The sequence below is a fragment of the Xyrauchen texanus genome, chromosome 34 (genome assembly GCF_025860055.1).
Source record: "Xyrauchen texanus isolate HMW12.3.18 chromosome 34, RBS_HiC_50CHRs, whole genome shotgun sequence".
NCBI classification, from domain to species: Eukaryota; Metazoa; Chordata; class Actinopteri; order Cypriniformes; family Catostomidae; genus Xyrauchen; species Xyrauchen texanus.
This window is the reverse complement of record NC_068309.1, coordinates 7,498,375-7,510,786: the sequence shown is the minus strand read 5'-3', so window position 1 is coordinate 7,510,786 and position 12,412 is coordinate 7,498,375. Positions and strand designations below refer to the sequence as shown.

At 35.4% G+C, this 12,412-nt stretch overlaps 1 long non-coding RNA gene across 2 annotated transcripts; it reads right to left on the bottom strand.

Annotated features, from left to right (window-relative positions):
• Positions 1–8,620: 8,620 nt before the first annotated feature.
• LOC127627665 (uncharacterized) lies at positions 8,621–11,702 on the bottom strand. Of its 2 annotated transcripts, none has more exons than XR_007968563.1 (5): positions 11,579–11,702; positions 11,353–11,411; positions 10,717–11,040; positions 9,021–9,392; positions 8,621–8,895 (listed from the first exon to the last, which is right to left on the bottom strand). It is a non-coding gene; the product is annotated as an uncharacterized LOC127627665 (long non-coding RNA). The 2 variants fall into 2 exon arrangements; XR_007968562.1 differs by having other exon boundaries at positions 9,021–9,250.
• Between the last annotated feature and the right edge of the window lie 710 nt (positions 11,703–12,412).

Below are 12,412 nucleotides of genomic sequence, written 5' to 3'. Positions count from 1 at the left end.
TTGTATGGAGCTACAGAGATGAGATATTCTTCTAAAAATCTTAATCTCCAGAAGAAAAAAAGTCAGACACCACTGGGATGGCATGAAAGTCATCTTTTTACAAACCATTTAAAACACAAATTGTGTCATCCTTTGATGTCAAATCCTTTTGTAAGATTGAAAGTGTATTTCCTTTTATCCTAAGAATTAAAACAAAATGAAGTCATATTTATACCATAAAATGTATAACTAGGACTATAGCAGAATATTAAGATATATATATATATATATATATATATATATATATATAATTATTTTAATTGTGAAAAATTAAATGCATCAATGAGTAAAAGCCCATGAGTGGGCTTCAGTTAGCTCCTCAGATAACATCTGAAAGTGCCCATTTACCGGTCTCAGCTCTTCTGCATTATTTTAAATGTACCTCTGTCTCAGGTGATCAGGTGACCCTATTTTGTGGGGTTAGAAATGTGTAGCCTCCAGGGAGGGCCTTGCCCAACCACAGTCTTTAAAAAGATACTCACACAAACTCTCTCTCTCTCTCTCTCATTCTTTTTCTCACACTGTCTGTCTCTCTCTGATGATCCATTTTCACACAGATTCTTGGCATCACAGTTTCTTGACCATTTCAAAATGTGTTCTTCCTCTCTTTTAGAAGTTGCTATGGATACTGCACTGGTCTTGCTGATAGCATTTAGGTTGTAAATAGTTTCTCATCGGCTTCATTGGCATAATTATAAGATGTGTGTATGACGTTTGATCATAGATGTGTGATTGGAGGAAGCAGTATGAAAATCTCCTAGTGTTTTGCATATATTGCACATTTTAAGAGCCAGTCCCATTCACTGCTTCAGAAACATCTGGCAAGTGTGTTTTTTCCTAAATATTGTGTGGTGAAACATTAAAAGCTGAACTTGGTGACATGTACTTTCCTGCATTATGCAATTTCTCAGAATTTAACATTAGCCAGAGCAAAGAAAATATGAGTGGCCCATTGACAAGGACCAAGCAAAATGTGTCACAACAAGTTTTGGTGAGTGATTTCTCAGGTCTTGTTAGTGGTTGCATTGCTATGCATTTGCTAGGATTTCCAGGGTGGTTGCCAGGTAGTTAATTACTGACTCAAGTCAAAAGATCCAACCCCAAGTCTTTGTGATATTCTGTTGCTTATATATGGCCCATTTTATTGTCCACCAGGCAAACATTGTAAGTCCAATCACTTATAAAAGTAATAGCACACCTCTCCTCAACAAGCCGCATGATTTTATATGTTATTCAGGTCCGTGGAAACAAATGGTGTGGGATAATTCATGCACCATTCAATTCAATACTTTAAATTTTATTTTAAAAAATCCTAACCCTGAACAATAGTAACAGTGACACTTGCCTAAGCAAGCACAGCTAACGATTCTTTTGTGTCCTTTTAGGTTTTCCTATTGAACTGTGTTTGTTTCAAGGTAATAAACCGACAGCTAACCTTAAAAAAGACAAAGATTGTGGACTTGGACTTTGTTGTTTATGAGACACCAGCAGTATTTAAAGATAATGAATTTCCTGTTGCTTAACTCTGACAGCACAGAAGACATTACTTCTCGTTCTCTCTCCCTCCCCCCTTCTATCTTTCTTTGTCTCTGCAATCCGTCCTCCCCCTCTGTATGGCAACCTGTTGTTCAGCTTTACCTTTTCCAGTAATGAAGTGTTTGTGTGTGTGTTTGTGTTTGTGCGTGCGTGCGTGCGTGCGTGTTTGTGTGAGTGTGTGTGAGTGTGTGTGTGTGTGTGTGTGTGTGTGTGTGTCATGAAAATTCCTTCCATACTGTCATTTCCAGAACATCTCAAAATCTTTAAAAGAATTCTGTTATTTAAATTACATATTTAACTTATATATATATATATATATATATATATATATATATATATATATATATATATATATATATATATATATATATATATATAAAATGGCTCAGGCTAATTTCATAGTAAAATGTATGTATCTTAAATATACACAATTAAATAATATTTTCACACCTTTTGCATAATTTGGCAAAATTGCAGCTTGATTTGAAATTACACCCCTTAATATATTCTAATGATATTTACATTTAATTTTCTTTGTTTTCTGAAAATATCTCTTTTTCATCTCAAGCATGTGTATCGCTGACACTTTTGTTGAATTGATTAAAAAGTAGACTAACTTTTATTAAGGACAGAAATGTTTAGTGTGGTGGTAATGACACAACTGTGGGACAGGGGTCATTTTTAAAAACCAAATCATTTTCACACAGTAAATATTAAAAACGTTTGTTTATTTCACTCTTTGTTTACATGTAATAATGTGTGTTATTATGATGTATTTCATAGTTTGAAATAAGTCTCGGTCTGGAACATGGCTAAAATGTCAAATCTATACGTAAAAGGCATTTGAAATGTACCACAAAAAAAAAAGCATAAAGGCCTGGTAAAAAGTCCTTCATTGAACAAAAAGTAAAAAGTAAAAAAAACAAATCTACCTCTTGGACATGAAATTGTACAAAGAAAGATCCTAAAATGACATTGTTTAGGGCAGTACTAAATACAAAGTTTTTTAAACTTAATCCTTGTAGTATCTATCAAATCTTATGTAAACTTATTAGAAAAGGAGTATGTAAACTTTTGAGCACTGGATGTTGTTTTGGGGTCATGCATAAAAAATGTTTGATGGAAACAAAATATGCAGGGCCTCAAAGTCATTTGTTTTGTCTGCGAGCTCACTGGACTGTGTCACCACCTGCAGTTTAACATTCTGGATGTCTTCTCAACACACACTCGTGTATTGTTCACTATTGTGTCTATCTGTGTGCTTTGGGGGTCTTGAGTCTTTGAAAAATGTCTGTTGGCCTAGGGTATATTTAAAAAATAGGACCAGTCTTTGAAGGTGTTTGTGTGTTTAGTATAAACAGACACTGGTCAAACTAGTTCAGCTGAGCATGTTGATGTCTGCATGTATTGTTGATGTACTCAGTTGATGATCAGTACTGTGGAGGTCACATGATATAGTGATGATATCAGATCACAATATTACTTAATGGTAATTTTTCTCTGCCACCTTCATCCTGCTGAACTGATGGTTACAGTGATGTTTACAGTAGGGTCCAAAAGACAGACTGATTTTTAGAAGAATGCTTCTATTTGGAATTCTTTTTGAATTTGAATATTAATATTATATTATGAGCACATAACAGGTGAAAATTAGGATGATATATATTTTGGTGGTGATATTTATTAGTGGCCAAGGCTTCATGTGAGAGAATTGAAGAGACATGTTTCCAGCAAGGAAAATTTCAATGAAATTCAGAAAATTCAATGACATTCATCTAGTGTATGGCACTTCATAAATATGCTTCTCATCTGACACGCATCTGTGTTTCGCACACAAATATATATATATATGTCAAATTATAGTAATATTTGTCTGGAAAATCAATATATATATATATATATATATATATATATATATATATATATATATATATATATATATATATATATATATATGTATATGTATATGTATGTACGTATGTATGTATGTCACCGCTTAACACAGTGGATTTATTGAAGATCTCTCACTCAATTGTGTCAAAAATAAAATATGGCACCACTGTGAATGGAATGTCTAGGGGTGGGATATATGACCAAAATTATTTATATTGTAATATAAGATTCATTAAGGTCATATATCCCACCCTTAGACATTCCGTTCACAGTAGCGCCATATTTGATTTTTGACACAACTGAAAACGAGGCTGTGAGAAATGGACAGTATCTTCAGTAAAATCCACAATGTAAAGCAGTATACAGGTCCTAGATCACATTTTATTTTCCACAACTCATGTTTTCTGGAGTTATTTGTCAACTAAAATTATTTGGAAATATTTTTTTCAATGTTTCGTCAGTAAAACGAGCCAAAACACTTTAAACACCAGAACAACTCATTGAAGATATTGTAAGTCAATCCCCTACGCAAGGCCTTTTCAACTTGCAGTCTGTGGGCCAAATCTGGCCAGTTTTTTCTGTAGCCTGCTTGAGGTTGTCCGTTGTTTTAGGGGCTGTTCACACTGAAAGCGTTTTGTGTCTGATCCCGCTGTTTTTCAATTGTTTTCCTATATAAACTTGCGCTGGATGGAAGTCGTGCCAGTTTGCGATGTTTTTATGGTGTCTCTTGCAGGACCGCCATGCTTTTAAATGCTTTCAGAAGTTGCAGTACAAATAATCATTATCCATAATTTTGACAAAATGGGAAGATTAACTGCATTAACATGGTTAACACGACTGGCAAGTGTGAGGAGAAACAGCAAAGTTCTATTCATTCATTTGCTCAAGAAAACATTTGATTAGAAGAGTCAAAAGTTTACATCATTGCATCTATAACACTGTTCAATACCATTTGTAGTATCAATCTGATTTACTTTCTCAGCCATTGGACCAATTTTAAAGCACTTTTTAGTTGATTTTCTTTCCCCTGCTGGAATTTTTTTCTCTTGATGTTTTATTGATATAGTGAACATAAATAGACCTTTTTCACACACAGGGTTTTGGAACGCGGAAGTAAACGTTTGCAGAGTAAACTTTGACAGCCCTGAATGGGAGAACACAGTAAATCTTTTTTTTTATATTTTTACGTTTTTTTTTTTAACTAATTCCAGGGTATTATATCACAAAGCATATGTTATAAATTTACACTCAATATTTAAAACAAAGTATAATATAATACAAATGCCAGATTTATGCTGCTAATAACGTGAAAACGCATCATCACAGTCTGTGAAAAAGGTCTATTATAGGCCCACTATAACACAATATCTGAAGATTTTCGTTAACCAAATATTCTGTCTTGGCCCGTGTTCCGAAGATTTTTTCCATCTGGCCGTCTATGAAGTTGAATAGCCTTGCCTTACACCTTCGTTGTCATTCCCATCAAAAATGGAAGATGGCGCTTCTGTAAATACAGTCCAATTCACCATATGCGCCAGATAATCTAGCACGCAGCCATCTTGAATATGTTGTCTTTGATCTTCTGTTCAAGCAATTCTATACAGATAATTGTGGTGTTGATTTTTAAGTGTAATTAGTTAGCAAAGTGGATTTACAGGATAGAGTTGCCAAAAGTTATCATTGGTATTTTAAAGTGTTCAGAGGATGTCAAAACTATACTGGAAGCACCAGCGGGAAGATTTTACAACAAAATGCTTCATTCATAAATACACAAGATCCTACCTTCACACTGTGGGTATACCACTGATCTATATATATAACTGGATTGCTCATAGAATTCTAAACTGCCAGCAGTAGGTGAAGCTACCGGAAGTGCTCTGGCGGCCATCTTACTATTCCCCACCGACAGAGGGCATCGCGGCATGTGCAGCGTTTAACCGCGAAACAACACTCACTTAAGGATGAGGCTAAAGAGCCCACAGGTTGTAATTTATGACTATGTACATATTAAACACACATTAGTCGTTATCCCCATGTAGAGTGGGCATAACGATCATAATCTTTAATAATCAACAGTAAAAATACAACACCAAAGTGTATTAATACCACTGATCTATATATATAACTGGATAGCTCATGACGTCACAACAGTGAAGCTGCTGCGCCGCCATCTTGGTATTCCCTAACATTCTGTACTCCTATGTGTCTCAATGGGAAATCGTCTGTTTTGGTGAGTAATTTGTACCCATCCAGTCACATTAAAACACATTTCTTATGTGTGCATACACTGTATCACAATGCAATCTTCCTAAATATGTAATTCATTATTTATTTTGACTTAAATTTTCCCCCCCTGCTTATTCTAAATGTGAGCGTGTTATGTTACTCTTTATTGCAGCAGCATTACGTTCAGCGGCGACGTGCGCACGTGTTTCAATAGAAACAAGTTTAAGAAACTGAGGTAAGATATCAGTAGACATTTTCAAACATATTTTTTGCAGGCTTTAAAGTTTTTATTCTGAATACATAATTATGTTTTGTAGCTTTTGTTTACGTTGAACGTGCATTGTGGTTATTTTCTTAGGATAAATGAATATTAGCTATGCAGCTAACGTTAACTTAGTGAGTTATACTGTTATTCATTGTGGTTATTTTCCTAAGTCAGCTTTTTTGGTCAAGTTGAATATCTAATTTCAGATCAACACCGGTTACATATGATAAATATAATGTGGGCTTTCATTAATTCTCTGTGTGTGATTTGTACTTTTTGCAGTGCAGGCCTGAATACGGTCCAGCTCACGGGCATCATTTATAAAGTGATCAATTGGACTAGACGAGGAGCAGGGCAGGACTGGTAATCTGGACTACCGGACATTTTTCCGGTGGACCGACAAACTTTGGGGCCGATCAGGGTGGACTGGCCATCGGGAGAACCGAGCAGGCCGCTGTGTCGTCTGCGATAAGCTAAACGAGCCGCCGCGTTAGCGAACACTACCCCCCCCAACAACTTTTTGACAGTTATGTAAAATCCCGGGCCGATTTCTCTTTCCAGTCCAGCCCTGAAAAGGTGCACATGGATATTGTTGAAGTTAAACAAGGTAAATTTGCCGTTTGGATTTCAATAAACATCGCACTGAATGCTAGATAAAACTGGAATTGGTTTGCAACAGGAGGAAAAGCTGTATGAGGAGTCAGCCTGGCTTCACTGAAGAGCTGTTTTAACAGAGTAAAACATATTATACTATCTGTTTTTATTTGCAATGAAGATACTTTTGCAACATGCAGTATAAGTCTCATAAAATTACTGTGTTTCAGATAGTTATAACATTTAATATTAATAGAAAAGTTGACCCAAATATGTAAATTCTGTCATCATATACTCAACCTCATGTCCTTCCAAATCCATGTGACTCTTTTGCAGAACCCCCAAAAATGTATTTTGTATTCCATATAATGAAAGTAAATGGTGAGCAAAATAGCTTGTTTTGGTCACCAATGGCTTTCATTATATGGACAAAAACATTTTTTTAAATGTCATCTTTTGTGTTCCACAGAAAAAGTCATACAGGTTTGGAAGTACATGAGGTTGAGTAAATAGCTGTGCGTAAGGTCTTAAGTTGGGGTATAAAGTTCAAGGCTTCGTAACTACTAGTTAGTTTGCAACTAAGTTGGTGCTTAATTTGGTTGCTCCACCTGTTCTTTAAGTCAATTTTTTTATGTACTTGGAAGCTTTTGTTATTGAACAAATAAATATGTATGATTTCCTTGAGTGTGCATATGTCAATAAACCTATTTCTGATTATGATTTAAAATATCAGGGATTGTTGAAATAATTAAATGCTCACAAGCTGATATGTACATATTCCAGAAATGAATGCAAATGGATAATTCCATTAAGTAAAGGTAAATTAATGTGTGTGTGTGTGTGTGTGTGTGTGTGTGTGTGTGTGTGTGTGTGTGTATGTATGTATATACACACACACACATACTATATGAACTTGTGTGTGTATACTATGCTACATTTTTATATTTGGTTCTGGATTTATTCTAAGAGGTACTGTCTAGTTACAGTATCAACACAAAGCTAGTCGATTTTATTAACTTTAAAATTTGTTGATGTGCATGCACCCCCTAAATTAGTTCACATTTACTATATAATCTAGTTAAAATGGTTAATAATGTTGGCAAATTATGCAGATGTATAATTTGTCAACATTATGAACAATGAGCATCAACAGATTTAAACTATGAAGGCAGAGAAACATTGCATCCTGTAACAATCTGCAGATGGATAACTTTGCTTTAAAAGGGGTATTAATACACTTTGGTGTTGTATTTTTACTGTTGATTATTAAAGGTTATGATCGTTATGGACACTCTACATGGGGATAACGACTAATGTGTGCTTAATATGTACATAGTCATAAATTACAACCTGTGGGCACTTTAGCCGCATCCTTAAGTGAGTGTTGTTTCGCGGTTAAACGCTGCACATGCCGTGATGCCCTCTGTCGGTAGGGAATAGTAAGATGGCCGCCAGAGCACTTCCGGTAGCTTCACCTACTGCTGGCAGTTTAGAATTCTATGAGCTATCCAGTTATATATATAGATCAGTGATTAATACCCCTTTTTAAAGCAAAGTTATCCATCTGCAGATTGTTACAGGATGCAATGTTTCTCTGCCTTCATAGTTTAAATCTGTTGATGCTCCTTGTTCATAATGTTGACAAATTATACATCTGCATAATTTGCCAACATTATTAATCATTTTTGACTAGATTATATAGTAAATGTGAACTAATTTGGGGGGGGGGGGGGGGTGCATGCACAAACACATTTTAAAGTTGTTAATAAAAACGACTAGCTTTGTGTTATATTGTAACTAGACAGTACCTCTTCAGAATAAATATAAACCAAATATAAAAATGTAATATAGTATACACACACACAAGTTAATATACAGTGTGTGTGTGTGCATATATATACACACACACACACACACACATAAATTAATTTACTTTTACTTAATGGAATTATCCATTTGCATTCATTTCTGGAATATGTACATATCAGCTTGTGAGCATTTAATTATTTCAACAATCCCCTGATATTTTAAATCATAATTAGAAATAAGTTTATTGACATATGCACACTCAAGGAAATCATACATATTTATTTGTTCAATAACAAAAGCTTCCAAGTACATACAAAAATGTACTTAAACTGAACAATACAATAAAAATTTGCAGATATGTGGGAACAAATCTGCTAATGGATTTAACAACAATCCCACATTATTCAGCTTTCAAAAGAATGGTAGCAAGACATGCCATCAGAGCTAGTGGCAACAGTTCTCCACCGGATATCACAGTGACACTGGAGGCAGCATCTTCTGATATGCTGGCATTTCAGGCAGTGACGTTCAGCCTGAAACAGAAGACACAGAGAAAAACATCACTGTATGTCTTCCCAGCTTGTCCATGTTCAAAGAGGCTGTGGTGGGGTACATAGCGTACAGTTAAAACAAGTATGAAGATGATTCTGTGCACTACCTGTTTATCAGCACTCAGTGTCGAGAGCTCTTCCCAAGATGAACACACTGATCGACATGAAGTCCTGAGGTGGATTTATAAGACCGTCAGACAGCGTCCTGAAAGTCTGCAAGACAGCTGAGAGATTTCTTCAACAGCACACACTCACAAGGCCCATCTCTGTCCCCACAAAGGTTCTGGATCTCCATGGTGGTTCTGCATTCAAGGAACTTGAGGCAAATGTGTTCAACCTAGAACCATACAACAATCACATCTTCATACTCAAAGTGCATTGCAGAAAGCTGCACAAACATCAGGCTCCACTTCATTGCCAAGGAAACATGTGCTGCATCACACTCCAAACGGCTTAAGAAAACTCTGGGCAAGCTCGTACTGCAAAATAGAAGAAAAATTAAAAGTTTGATATAAAGATCAGGGGCGGTTGCACCAGCTATACAAAAGTTTAAACTTAGCCTAGTTGTAGCGTAAATGAGCACGAAGTCACAATTTACGCACTACTAAATATTAAACTTCAGTACGACGTAACCCTACGTATAAACTAAATATTTACAGAAGACTCCGAGCAGGTGTAACTGATGGAATAAAAAAAGCAGACTGATATTTTATGACATCAATAATCTCATGTTTTGCATAATAGGCATCAATCAAATAATTGTGATTTTGACAATTAATTGACTGTTTTAGGTGTTTCATAAATATGATGATTTATTACCATACAAACTCACCAATTCATTTATACAGATTTTTACAAGCTTGAGACATACAATAAAATAAGGGTATGATTTCCTTTTCAGGCTTCAAAATCATATGAATGACAGTCAAATATAAAAGTATAAAATGTTAAATAATTAAAATAATATCTTAATTATCAAAATATGTTTCTCAAGAGAGCTGCTCTTGTGACGTCCGCAGTGAAGGTTTGTACATCAACCGTAACAAAATCAATTTGAAGTTCATGGATTTTTAATACTTCTGTGTACAAATATGAACACTGCTTAATAGATCAATGCAGGTAAACGTCATAGTATGCGACTACGCATCACTTTACGGAGAGTTTACGACTTACTAGTTAAGACTTGCCTTAAGAACAGGTGGAGCAACCAAATTAAGCACCGACTTAGTTGCAAACTATCTAGTAGTTACGAAGCCTTGAACTTTATACCCCAACTTAAGACCTTACGCACAGCTATTTACTCAACCTCATGTCCTTCCAAACCTGTATGACTTTTTCTGTGAAACACAAAAGATGACATTTAAAAAAAAAAAATTTTGTCCATATAATGAATGCTATTGGTGACCAAAACAAGCTATTTTGCTCACCATTTACTTTCCTTATATGGAATACAAAATACATTTTTGGGGGTTCTGCAAAAGAAAGTCACATGGATTTGGAAGGATATGAGGTTGAGTATATGATGACAGAATTTACATATTTGGGTCAACTTTTCTATTAATATTAAATGTTATATATATGTTATACTATCTGAAACACAGTAATTTTATGAGACTTATACTGCATGTTGCAAAAGTATCTTCATTGCAAATAAAAAATATTTTTTACTCTGTTAAAACAGCTCTTCAGTGAAGCCAGGCTGACAACTGTCTCCTCATACAGCTTTTCCTCCTGTTGCAAACCAATTCCAGTTTTATCTAACATTCAGTGGGATGTTTATTGAAATCCAAACGGCAAACTTACCTTGTTTAACTTCAACAATATCCATGTGCTCCTTGTCAGGGCTGGACTGGAAAGAGAAATCGGCCCGGGATTTTACATAACTGGCCCAAAAGTTGTTAGGGGAGAGTATTCGCTAACGCGGCGGCTCGTTTAGCTTATCGCAGACGACACAGCGGCCTGCTCGGTTCTCCCGATGGCCAGTCCACACTGATCGGCCCCTAAGTGCGTCGGTCCACCGGAAAAATGTCCGGTAGGCCAGATTACCAGTCCAGCCCTGCTCCTCGTCTATTCCAATTGATCACTTTATAAATGATGCCCGTGAGCTGGACCGTATTCAGGCCTGCACTGCAAAAAGTACAAATCACACATAGAGAATTAATGAAAGCCCACATTATATTCATCATATGTAACCGGTGTTGATCTGCAATTAGATATTCAACTTGACCAAAAAAGCTAACTTGGTGAGTTATACTGTTATTCATTGTGGTTATTTTCCTAAGTTAACGTTAGCTGCATAGCTAATATTCATTTATCCTAAGAAAATAACCACAATGCACGTTCAACGTAAACAAAAGCTACAAAACATAATTATGTATTCAGAATAAAAACTTTAAAGCCTGCTAAAAATATGTTTGAAAATGTCTACTGATATCTTACCTCAGTTTCTTAAACTTGTTTCTATTGAAGTAACACGTGCGCCGCTGAACGTAATGCTGCTGCAATAAAGAGTAACATAACACGCTCACATTTAGAATAAGCAGGGGGAAAAATGAAAGTCAAAATAAATAATGAATTACATATTTAGGAAGATTGCATTGTGATGCAGTGTATGCAGGCATAAAACATTGTTTTTAATGTGACTGGATAGGTAAAAATTACTCACCAAAACAGACGATTTCCCATTGAGACCCATAGGAATACAGAACGTTAGGGAATACCAAGATGGCGGCGCAGTAGCTTCACTGTTGTGACGTCATGAGCTATCCAGTTATATATATAGATCAGTGGGGTATACTGATGTGCCCTCTGTGCTCATGAAGCTCCTGGAGACAATAAAAAGTCATTGAAAATATCTCTGTATGACACTTCTGACCTTCTTCTCATATAATTCACCCGTCGCATTACAGTTAAGGTGAGCAGATGTTTGGAGTGTTATACCCGGAAGGGGTCCTGCAATATTTATCCACACACACAAAACGTGTACTTTTTAATATTGCGTTTACAACTATTTTAATCACATTTAAGCCTCTTGTAATGTGGGGTGAAAAATTTATTTTAAAAAGTAAATGTAATTTCATTTATGTAATGAACTTGCTTATAATATATTACGAGCTGTCCTGTTTGAAATTTCATGTCAGCTAAGAATTTTAACACAAATTAACATTAAGTTGAAACCCTAAAAATTAAGCAGAATTACACATATAACAATTAAACACTTTTATTATGAAAATGTGCAGTGTGTCATAGCTGTCTGAATGTGATCTCTCCCAGGTCCAATTTAACTCTGCAGGTGTCGGAAAAAATGTAGAGTGACTGAAAACAAAAGAAAAGAACAGAAAAGCTCATGAGCATTTTCACATAGTAAAGATGTGATGTTGACACGAACCATAAACCCATGGTGAAAAATACTTTGTGCTCTCACACGTAATTAATTTGAATCTGCTCTTCTCAGTAACGTCAATACAAACAGGAAGTTAGATGACAAAATTCTGAAGAA